Source organism: Thunnus albacares, chromosome 4 (assembly GCF_914725855.1).
Source record: "Thunnus albacares chromosome 4, fThuAlb1.1, whole genome shotgun sequence".
Taxonomy (NCBI): Eukaryota; Metazoa; Chordata; class Actinopteri; order Scombriformes; family Scombridae; genus Thunnus; species Thunnus albacares.
In genome coordinates, this window is record NC_058109.1 from 35,185,307 (window position 1) to 35,196,967 (window position 11,661).

Consider the following 11,661-nt stretch of genomic DNA (forward strand, 5'->3'; position numbering starts at 1 on the left):
GGAGCAGGACATGGAGCCTTATATGGCAATTTTAGGGACGTGGATTATGATAATAATCACATCTCACAAACTGCTCTTCCCCATGATCAGGTGACATTCATCAGGCTGAAACCAGCAACTAACGACAAGTTCAGGCAGGTAAGAGAGTTTGTTGAATCTGACTTGAAACACTTGTACGAGTAAATCTCACAGAAAAAAGTAAAGTAGTAAGTCAGTCAGTCAAAGAGTTTTAGGATAGGAATAAAATTGTTCTTGCATTAGGCCCATTGTGTCAAGAAGACAAAGACATGCAAAAGATACATAATTCAAAGAGGGATACCAACACAGTTCATGGAGGCAGTGGGATGCAGGCTTTTCGCTCCGCCATTTGAGTGTTGCCATTTGGAACAGATAAAATAAAGACATTTGTCATTAGAGCACGTTGAACAACATGACATAGGCTAATATATAGTTAATAGCTAATATATATAGTTGAAGCATAGTGAAAAATGTCTGGCCTGAGGCAGTTTAGAAAAGCTTGACATATTTTGGCGTCCACAGTGTTCACACACCTCTCTGCTTCCTCTTCTGTCATTCATTAGAGGAAGTCAGTCAAACAGCTGACACTTATACCCAGGGCTCAGATTTCTCAGTAAAGAAACAGCATCTGGATATAGGTTTGGTACATTCTTAAGCGTGTCATGTTCATCTTCTGTCATAACCCACCATACCAGTCTCAGTACAGAACATCCCCAACCATGAAACCACTGTTGACAGATAGCACAAGCCCACTGGAGCCCACCAAACAAAGCTTGGCTCCAGGTCACGGTAACATGGAAGCTGTTCTGACTGCCCTGACATCTTTAATTCATGGCGGAAAAAATATATTCCATTCAGAAGCAGGGCATGCTCTGATAGATCTAGATCTTCAGATCCCAGGACGCTGTAGCCCATATTGCGGAAGTGGAAGCCAATAGCAGAGAGTCAAGACAGAGGGGAATTAATCTGACTGTTTGAACATACTATATTTATATCTGCAACTATATAACTGTATAACTGTACATCTAACAGTGTGCCAATTAGACATGAGATAGTCATCTTTTTGCAAGATAGTCTTTTCTTGTCTGTGTATCTTCTGGTCTCTACATCTTTCTTTTTCCAGAATCTTTTTGTCAATGGTTTCAAGTGTAGTTCCGTGGTGTAATAACCATGAAATGTAGGCATCAAACTTCATATCACCTTCATCAGGAAAGTCTCAATTCCAGGATTGGATTCTCCGAAGGGCACAGTCCTCTCTCTGAATGCAAATCCTTCAGGCCGAACCTGAGCCTCTTCCCAAAATGGGATAGATTGACAGAGGTAAAATCTCACTGTGCATTTGTTGCATTCCTTGTCAACTTCTTAGGAGCAAAATTTCCAAGTTTATCACCAGGAAGTTGTCCTCAAACTGCTGAAAAGGTGCAAATACCGTTGGGCATACAATGACTTGTACAAAAGATTCTGCAAAAAGAAGGCTGCATTTCTTTGATTAATGCTTTGCAGTTGGCCACATTTTGGGAAGAATGAAAATCTTACCATACTTACTTATATATCTTATTTTTCGACCACCATTTCTCTCTACTGGGTCTGTGTGGGTATTAAAGGGGTACTCCAGTGATTTAGTAGTGCACTTCCATATAGTTGGGTGAGAAATATTTTGTAAGAGTATGGTCAAAATCAGTGCAGCAGAGGCCAAGAAATCCTGACTTTTAGGTCCTAGTGCAGGTCAAGCTCCTAAAAAAAAAAAAAAAAAACTAGATCCTACATTTCCCATAATGCAACTCAATAGCTTGTTTAATTAGACCCCCTCTGCCCCCTACATGCCCAGTTCTTTCAAACCCCACACTTCCAGTTCCAATTCCATTCTCAAGTCAAGATATTTTTTCAAATTTAAAAACTAGTACTGCTGCTCATGATGAGTGAGCTGAACATCATGTATAAGAGTGCCCCTTTATATTAAATAACATTTTCATTAGAATTTAACTAACAAATACTAAATGTTCTGTACCCACAGTATGGCACATATGTTGGTCAATGGCATTTTGAATGTGTGATAATCCTGGAGTCAGCAGAATTATAACATTACTATCATCTTTATGGATGCACAATAAAGAATTTACCTTAACCATGTTAGTTTGTTACCATTGGGCGAGATATAGACGAAATCTGATATCACAATATTTTTGACCAAATACCTTAATATTGATAATATCGCAACAATATTGTAGAGATGACTATTGATGCTTTCACAAGATATTTACACAATGAGACTTTTGATAAATAATCATTAGTAATGTGGATATAATGACTAAGTGGGTAAAGTCAAGTAACAGAACAGCTAGAGCAGTCCAGTAAGTTCGTAAAATTACATCACTTTACAATAATACAGCCTTTAAAACCAGGAAAAGACAACACTTATGCCACATCATGATATTACAATATCCAAAATACAATATCCAAATCAATATCTAGTCTCATATCAAGATATTGATATAACATCAATATATTGCCCAGCCCTAATTGAACGAATCAAAATTACTGTGTAAAATATACATCCATAACAGGAAGCCAGACTACACATTTTAGGCAATTTAGTTATATTTTTTTGAGTATAACAATATGTATATGCTTTCATTCAAAGCAACTAAAGACAAAGATAAAGCTCAGAACTATGTCATTATTATCAGAGACTAATCATGGAATCTCAGCGGTTCTCACGCTGCTGCCTGAGTAAAAATGATAATCACAGCTGTAAAATCTTTTTCTCATAATCTTCATTCTCATTAGAACTAAACTGCTTCCAAGCTATGCTGATGATCATAACGATGCTGGTATGTCTTTGTGTGTGTTTAGACCAGCAGCCTCATGAATGGTTTTCGTGACTTGCCCTGTTATATGAATAATGCTGACCTGCCAACTTCACCTTCTCAGTCCTCAGACTGCTGCTCACATAAGAAAACTGACTACTCTGCATATCTTCTTGGTTTCAAGATTTCTTAAAAGAAGCAAATCAGCTAAAAACTTTTTTTACCCAGACTGTACATTCATTATATATATCCAAACATTTCTCTCTACAAGCAAAATGTAACAAGCAAAACCTCTTCTGATAATGAAAGACTGATGATTATCCCTCAAATGATGTAGTAAAACAAGAAATGTTCAATGTGTGTTGCATTGCAAATGATTTTCACTCACATTTTCATATTTACTTTTTGAATCAAATCTTCAACCTATTGGGTAAATTGTTAAACACAAAATACATTTTAATAAACTAACAGCAATTTGCACCCTGTCTATGGGTCTAAAAACATAATAAAGATAAAGATGTTATGACCTATGATCCCTATAGCAAACAAAAGGTCAATCCAAATCTTGACAACTGCATAATTATAGAATAGGTCTATTGTAGTGTGTAAATCACGTGTAGGATTAGTGTTAGGTTTGAGGATAACCACCACAACAACTTTGACTACAACATTGACCAAATAAAACAGTTGAGGTCAGTCAGGTTAGACTAAAATAAATTTGGTTGGGTTTAGGGTTTAGACTCAACTTTACAACTATAATTAAAGGTTAATGTTTTATCACTATTTCAAACATTTTTGAATAGTGTTATGTTATTGCTAACAAAAGAAACATAAGATGAGCTACATATTGAGATTAGCTAACTAAAACAGTGTCTATGGGTCACTCGGACCAAGCTATAATTTTTCAGTAACTTAATGTGCGTGTGTGTGTGTGTGTGTATGTATGTATTTCTCATTCATGATTAGATGTTTACATTTTCTTTTTTCCTTTTCATGTATTTATGTTATTGAAATTACCAATTACTGTATCATTGAAAAAATATACACATAATCAGAGCCCAACCAATATATCAGTCAGTCGATATTATCAGTCAATATCGGCCTATCCCAGATATAATCGGTTATATCATGGTTTTTTTTAGTTTTCTAGGCAGCATTTTATGTATATTTGATCCTTTTTACTATATTTTTAAATATATATAATATCAGTATCGGCATTAGCCCCAAAAATCTAGTATCAGCAAGGCTCTATGTATAATATACAGTAGATGGCTCTGTTGCCTGATGAACATCTGGCCTCTTCCTGTAAGCCCTGTGCATGTGTGAGCATATGTGTGCGTGCATGTGAGTGTGTGTGTGTGTGTGTGTGTGTGTGTGTGTGTTTGTGTGTGTGTGTGTGTGTAGACTGAGATGCTATCCTCTCCTATTCTTATGTAAGACCATTAAACTGTTGGCCAAGGCTCAGGTCAGTCATACACACACACACACACACACACACACACACACACACACACACACACACATACACACACACACACACACACACACACATACACTGATTGATGATCACTATGTTGATATGTGGTTGAACACCCTTCATATAAACAGAGTTTGGAAGATGAATTTTGAAAAGACGAAGATGTCCTGAGAGCTGGGGGCGTGGCTACTCGCACTGGCTGATAACTCTATGTGATTGATTTATAAATGAATTCATCATGTCATAGCAAGTTAGCCAGCTAGCACAAGACCAAAACCTGTGTGTGTTGAAGCAGTGAGCCGTCACGTGAGGGAGGCACTCTAGCTTGTGCTGAGTATTGAGATCATTTTAATTCAATGTTCTACTTAACAAATATGACGTCATGCTGGCAAAAAAATCTGTTCCGAGAAACAGCAGAACTGTGATCTTAAACAGTTTGGAGGGAGAAGTACTTATATTATTTAGGTATTTAAATATAACAGAATGAGAATCTCCATGCCTGAGTCAATCTTTCACATTTAGCAAAAGATTATTAAATATGTAGCAGATCATGTGTGACTTCATTCTTTGCACCACTGCATAAGCTTCACAGCATAAAGCAAAGGAAAAAAAAATGCCCTCAAAATTAACTTGTTAGTTAAAAATAGCTATTATGTGTCAATCTCCATTTGACCACCATTCATTCTGCACTTCAAGGGTCCTCTGCTGGGAAAATTAGAGTTGAAAGAGTTGAGCCTCCTCTCTTTCCTGCTGTTCTATATACTTTATACACTCACACGTACATTCACGTATACACACCTCAGCTCTCCATGGCTAGGTACATGCATTAGGCTCTCATTACACAAGTCGATAACCAAACCTTTCTATACAGTTACACAGTCGCAGCAAAACACACACAGGCCACAGCCCCTATATAAGAACACTATAGGAATAGTAAAGTCATACCACAGGAGATATATAAATATCATTCAATATTGTTAAGGGCCAAAGAAAAACATCCCAGAATTTGTTCTGATTGATTTAAAGTTATGAGGTGGATATGTTGGACTTTTATCGCTTCAAAGTATTTTCATGAGGAAAATGTTTAAAACAGAAGAATCACATATTCTCCATAAGTAGGCTATACTTGGTATATGTGTATCTGATGTACTTGAACTTGTCCAGCAATTTACTATATTTATCTTTGCTCACAAAATCCCTGACAACAGAGATCATTTGAAATATCAGTTATGAACTTAAAGTAACAACAATATTAGTCAGTAAAAGTATTGGGGTTATAAGGAAGAAATGCCTTGAAGTTAAACATGAACACACCACTGGTGATAATCCCTTATGGAAACAATATGTCTGTAACTAAATTCAGTTTTGTCAATCCCAAATAAGCCATAGTTAGATAACACTGTATCCATACTAGAAAGTGCAGACAGATAGCATGGGCCTATTAAAGGAATACATTCTATAGTGATCACATAAGGCATTAACAAATAGCACAACAAGGTCACCATGTAAACCCACTACTGAGTAGCACAGACACATACAAGTTCCTATGGAAATACTGTGGGATTAGACTTCTGTTAGGAGTGTGTGTTATTTTGTGTCGACCATGGGGTGACATGATATAATTGACTATATATACTTTGGCTTTGCGTCGCCTCCCTCACATTCAGATGTGCTGTGATCCACTTCCAGTGCTGAGACAGACCTGACTCACCCTGTGTGCAGCCCAGGCTGCAGCCCCGGGGCCTAACCAAACAAGCCCAACTTGACAGCCCTTTAAATGTCCCCGTTCGCTCGTCCTTTGCAATGACACTTCTCCTCACACATCATACACACACGGGCCTCTGCAGATGCAGACGGCGAGGCCGGGCCCGGTCATTTCGCCGGACTTTGGTATCTTTATTTGCAATTTGCGCAGAGCAGCAAAAATCCCACAAAACCGCAGCATCATCCAGAAGATGCGCAGAGAGAGGCGGGGGCCCGTGTAGCCTAGACCGGGTGCCCGGGAGACACTGCAGATACCCGGGGCAATAGCCTCCCGCGCCTTCTGTACCGGACTGGAGCTGCAGCATTCCGTGCTGCTGTCATTTTTTCACATCCTCGGATCTCATCATCACTCCGGTCCAGCCCCGCCAGAACCGGGACACCACCCGATGCGTCAGTGTGATGGGAGCTACAACTACAGAGCGCCGGAGTAGAAAGTAGAAAGTGTTCGTTTACCTGTGCTGCTCCTCTGGCCGCTGCTGCACCGGGCACCGTCAGCTCTGCAGCGGCATTAGAAACTATCCACCTCCTCCGTACTGTCGGCTTCACCGGAGCTCTGACTCCGTGTTTCCTGTCAATGCGGTGCTGGTCTCTCTCTCTCTCGTTCTCTCTCTCTCCTTCTCTCTCTCTCTCTCTCTCTCTCTCTCTCCTCTCTCTCATGGACTCTGCACTCCTCCCTCCCTCAGCTGCTCAGCTGGTCTCTCTCTGGTCCGCGAGCGCGCGTCTCCGGTGTGTTGTCGCGTGCACATACTCCACACGTCACCAGGGGTTGGCGGGCAGGCGGTGGAGGTGATGGGTCTGACGAGAACCACGATTCCTAAGGCCAAAATAATAATTACAATTGTGCATAATTATAAAACTATGATACCTTTTAGTCTTTGGAACCGTTTTCTGATAGCTCCCAATCATCAAGCAGATCACACGGGTCTGTAGTTATAAGACTGCATGTAATGCCGTGTGTGAAACAAATGTGAAATTACTTTACAAATGTAGCCTGCGCATTTGGTTCAGACTGTCACAAGTCAATAACATTTTAAAATCACATTTACCTATTTTACATACTTCAAATGTATTTGAACGTTTAAAGGAATAAATTACTTCACAAAAAAAGAAAAAAAATCCGTTTTGGAGATCAAACTCACCCCAGATGAAAGATGAGAAGTCTGAGAAGTTTCCGGCTTGCTAGTTAGCAACTGTCAGCTTGGATCTATTGAAGACTCAGTTTAATCGTTTATAAAGCATGAAAACATTTTTTAACTCTCTATCCATTCGTAGCTGTGCTCACTGTATCAAAGCACATGCAAAAATATGGCTAAATACACAGTTTGTCACTAAATTAGCACAGTTAGCTGTTTTCTAGCAACCAATGTGAGCAAGCATAGTATCAATTGTTTTTTGGGTTTGTTTGTTTTTTGGCCCCTATAAGCAGCCTGTCACTGTCACCACACAAAAAGCTGGGCACATCACTGTCAGTTACATCTATATAAAACCCAATGTTAATACAATCAATTCAGCTCATGGAGCTACAGTTTGTTATAGGCCTATCTGGTTTCACTTGTTAGCACAATTAAACGCTTCAAATGAATAAAACAGCAGAAGTAGCTAATTTAGACTATTAAAATAATATCCTAAAAAAAACTAATGGTGAGACTTCAAAGCGAGTGTGTGTCATCATCTTGGAATAATGATCAGTTTGACTCTCTGTCACATTTTCAATTTGTTCTCAGCCTGTTTGGATGCATTCTCTTGGTTGGTTAAAAAAGTGTATAATGGATTTTCAAAGAGCTGTTATTATGTTATATACAGTACCAGTCAAAAGTTTGGACACACTTTCTCATTCAGGTGATGGGGAAGCTGTGTCCAAACTTTTGACTGGTACTGTATATTTATGTGTACACGGAAGCAATAAGGGCATGCACATTAAAACAAATCATATTGTAAAATATACATACTTAATTTATTTTATTGTTCAGCTATGGTACCTGCTGAGACCTGTTTGTGTCTAACCATATGCAAGTTACATATAGATAGCTGTAGACATAGGCTATAAGTCAAAAGGTTCATAGTAAAATGTAGGACTTATGTCTCTTTCAAAACTAAAAATAAGTTTTAGCAGAGTGTAAGTGTGATTCTCAGCTGTGCTGACAGCAATGACTCAGAGTGATGTCATACCCAAAAATCACAGACCATCTATTTCTATTATTTATCCTATCTAGCTTTGTTTTGAGCAAGGAGTAAGCAATAAGATTTTCTTCTCCCTGCTCCTTTCCGGTCATGCAATGTGAACAAGGAAATTGAGTTGTATTTTGTCTATGAATCACATTTTGTCCTGGAACTTTACATTAACATGAGCAGAAAAAACAGCCAACAGCTGGACTCCAGAGATTATGCATCAGGGCTACATGCATCACACCATTAATTATTTCATTCACGCCTTATTGTAATTAATCCCTGTGAAAGCATTAGTTTTTATTCCACATCATGCTTTTCTGACTACATTGAAGCATGCAAAACGAAAGCTTGTACAAAAAAAATATTTACCTATAATAATTACGTTGACAATGCTATTAGGTGTAAAGAAATATCATAAATGAAAAGAGAGCAGATGTTCAGTTTTAAGTGATAATCATATGCAGAATGAGAGTTTTTCTCTTCTTCAGCTTTGGGAGAAAGTAGCCAAGTGATATACTGAGAATAATCTGTACAACTTGACAATCTAATCATTATAGTAGTTTTACCATTTATATAAAGTATAAATCAGAAAGACTTACTGAAACATTGGAGCATTTGATGATGTTAGCACTGAATCCAACATGGCATGAACTTGATGACTTCATATCTTTCATGTTGTGTCTGTATTGGGACAGAGCCTGTATCTTTTTTTATCAAATCTCTGCCAGCAGCTGAGAACATGTCTTTAGGAAGATTCATAGATGGAATTTTGACCAACAAAAAAAATTAACAACTATATATAATCATATGACATATGATGTCTTGTGTGGCTCTGAAGAAGCATGGTCACGAGAAAATGACTCTAGTGACATCACTGGAGTAATCCAGGCTAGGGCTTGGAGACTACAGTTTTTTTGCATAAAGTCTGCGTTACAAACTGGCCATGTGGAGTTTGAAAGACGGGCATTTAAAGAAAGACTATGTTGTTGCATTATGGGAAACGTGGGATTCAGTATTTTTAGAGCTTACCAGCATCCAAAAGTCAGGATATTTTAGCCTAGTGAGTGAGAGATGGAGAGGGGAAGAGAGACACACATCATAAAATATAAGCACCTCTGCATGGCATGTAACATCTGGGTCTCTAGGTAGCTTAGTGAGCTGGATGCCAATTGACAAGAACTGAGGTTAACCCTATCACTTAGAGTATATCTGCATATCTCAGCAATACAGAACTATTAAACTTCACTAGGAAGACAATGTGGTTTTCACCACATTTAATATTATAGCCTACATAAATATACAATTAAAATCTTTATAAAACATAAATGTTACTGACAAAATTTACAAAGCAGCAAAGGAATAATCATTCTAATTACATTGATACACATTTACTTAATACAAGCAGATTAGACATTAGAGTGTCCTTTCATCTTGTGGCCAAAAACAGAACAATTTATTATGTGCATGAATGGAAAACCAGAAAAACTCAATAGTTTGATTTATTCAGAGGAACTGACTCAGTACAAAGTCATTGAGACAAGGATTTAACTTACCTTCACCAGTTTCCACATGTGGAGGATTTCATGTGCTTGCTTGTGTGACAATTATTTTCTGATAATTCAGCAAAGTGATGTTTTGAAAATGATAGAAGAGTTTCTATACTGTATGTTTCTTATGAGAGAGAGCTCATTTATTGTCATAAGAAGTTCTATTTATTGTGTTCTTTATTTTCTAATAGGTAGTTCCAGACAATCTCCAGCAGATGGCAGTGCTGCTGTACAACATGCATGGATTGAGAGAAGCAGGAGTTAAAACTTTTTTTTCATACCTCTCAGGTGACTTATTTATTTATAGATATTCTATTTTTGTAATTTATCAGGCTCTGAATGTTAGATATTAAAAACAACATATGCAACTAATTTGTATAAATATTGCCACTCTGAGTATTGTGCAACAAGTAAATACCAAGGCTCTGGAACTATATGGAAGGCAGCCATGATTTACATGCTATGACAAGTAAAATGTCAGCCATGAAAAGAGTCTGATGTCCTATTTATACACACTTGTGTTCCACCTGCACAGGTGTTTTCACAGGACAGAATGGGCATATATAGACTGAGATTGATTGACATCTCACTGACTACACCGTTCCTTTTCTACACCTGTTATGGCATTCTTGTATTCTTATTCATTTATTCATACATATTCTTATTCATTCTTATTCATTTATCATCACACTTGGTGGTTTTATATCATTCCCATCACAGCTCTGCCAAACTTCCAACTGAGCAGAGATCTTGATCACCAGGAATGAAGACACCTGTGTGGGTGTGCAGTCCCTTTAAACTACCTTCCCTCTCCTACTGATAGACAGATCTATCTTCTGCAAGGATTTCAGAGGGTTTGCACCTCTGTTGGTAAAGGCACAGAAACATGTCTGTCTGCAGGAGCAAGCAAATAAGAATTACCTGTGTTTTGTTGAAAACTACAAAAGTAAGTGAAGCAAGTAAACTAACCTTGAGGTCTTCTGAGATGTTGTGATCACCAGGCATAGCTGTTGATGTTTGTGTTGATTTTTTTATCATTTTTGATGAAAATGTAATTATATAGTGCAAAAGATTACATGGGAGGCAAAAATGGGGCTAAGAGTTAATAGACTTAATTATCAGTTACATTTCAAAACCTTACATATAAATTCAGAATAGCAGTGGTGGAAGAAGTATTCATATCCTTTACTTAAGTAGCGCCAATACAAAAATACTCCATTACAGGTAAAAGTCCTGCATGAAAAATCCTACTGCAGTAAAAGTACATAAGTATTATGAGCCTGATGTAGGTAAAGTATTGCAGTAAAAGTAGTGGCTGATATATTATTATTATATATGAGATCATTAGATTATTAATAGTGAAGCATCAGTGTTAGAGCAGCATGTTACTGTTGTAGCTTCTGGAGGTGGACCTAGTTTCAACTACTTTATATACAATTAGCTAGTTTAGTCCAGTGGTTCCCAACCTAGGGGTCAGGCCCCTCCAAAGGGTCAGCAGATAAATCTGAGGGGTGGTGAGATGATTAATGGGAGAGGAAAGAAGAAAAAACAAAGTTCTGATACACAAATCTGTTTTCAGTTTTTGGACTTTTTCTCTAATCTTTGATTTTTGCTGAAATATTGGATCATTTGAACATTTATTGAAATGAAAGCATGTGAGAAGTTTAGAGGGAAAAATCACTATTTGGCTGTTAACAACTCATAGACATGTGAAATGTGACCCCAACTACACACTGCTTTTTGTAAGACGTCAAAAGCCAAAAAGATTGGAAATCACTGGTTTCATCTTTAACAATGTGTCACAGAATGTTTGGCTTTTTCAGTCTTCAAGTGCTCCCATAAATGTTCAGTGGGGCTGAGGTCAGGTGACTGTGGAGGA

At 37.8% G+C, this 11,661-nt stretch overlaps 1 protein-coding gene across 1 annotated transcript in view; it reads right to left on the reverse strand.

The window, feature by feature from the left end:
• Positions 1 to 7,517, reverse strand: part of nfasca (neurofascin homolog (chicken) a) — a 144,733-nt gene extending 137,216 nt beyond the window's left edge. The window contains exons 1-2 of the mRNA XM_044349149.1: positions 7,206 to 7,517; positions 6,520 to 6,880 (exon numbers count right to left, since the gene is read on the reverse strand). The gene's annotated coding sequence lies outside the window, so the exon portion shown is untranslated. The remainder of the gene's footprint in view (positions 1 to 6,519; positions 6,881 to 7,205) is intronic.
• Positions 7,518 to 11,661: the final 4,144 nt, after the last annotated feature.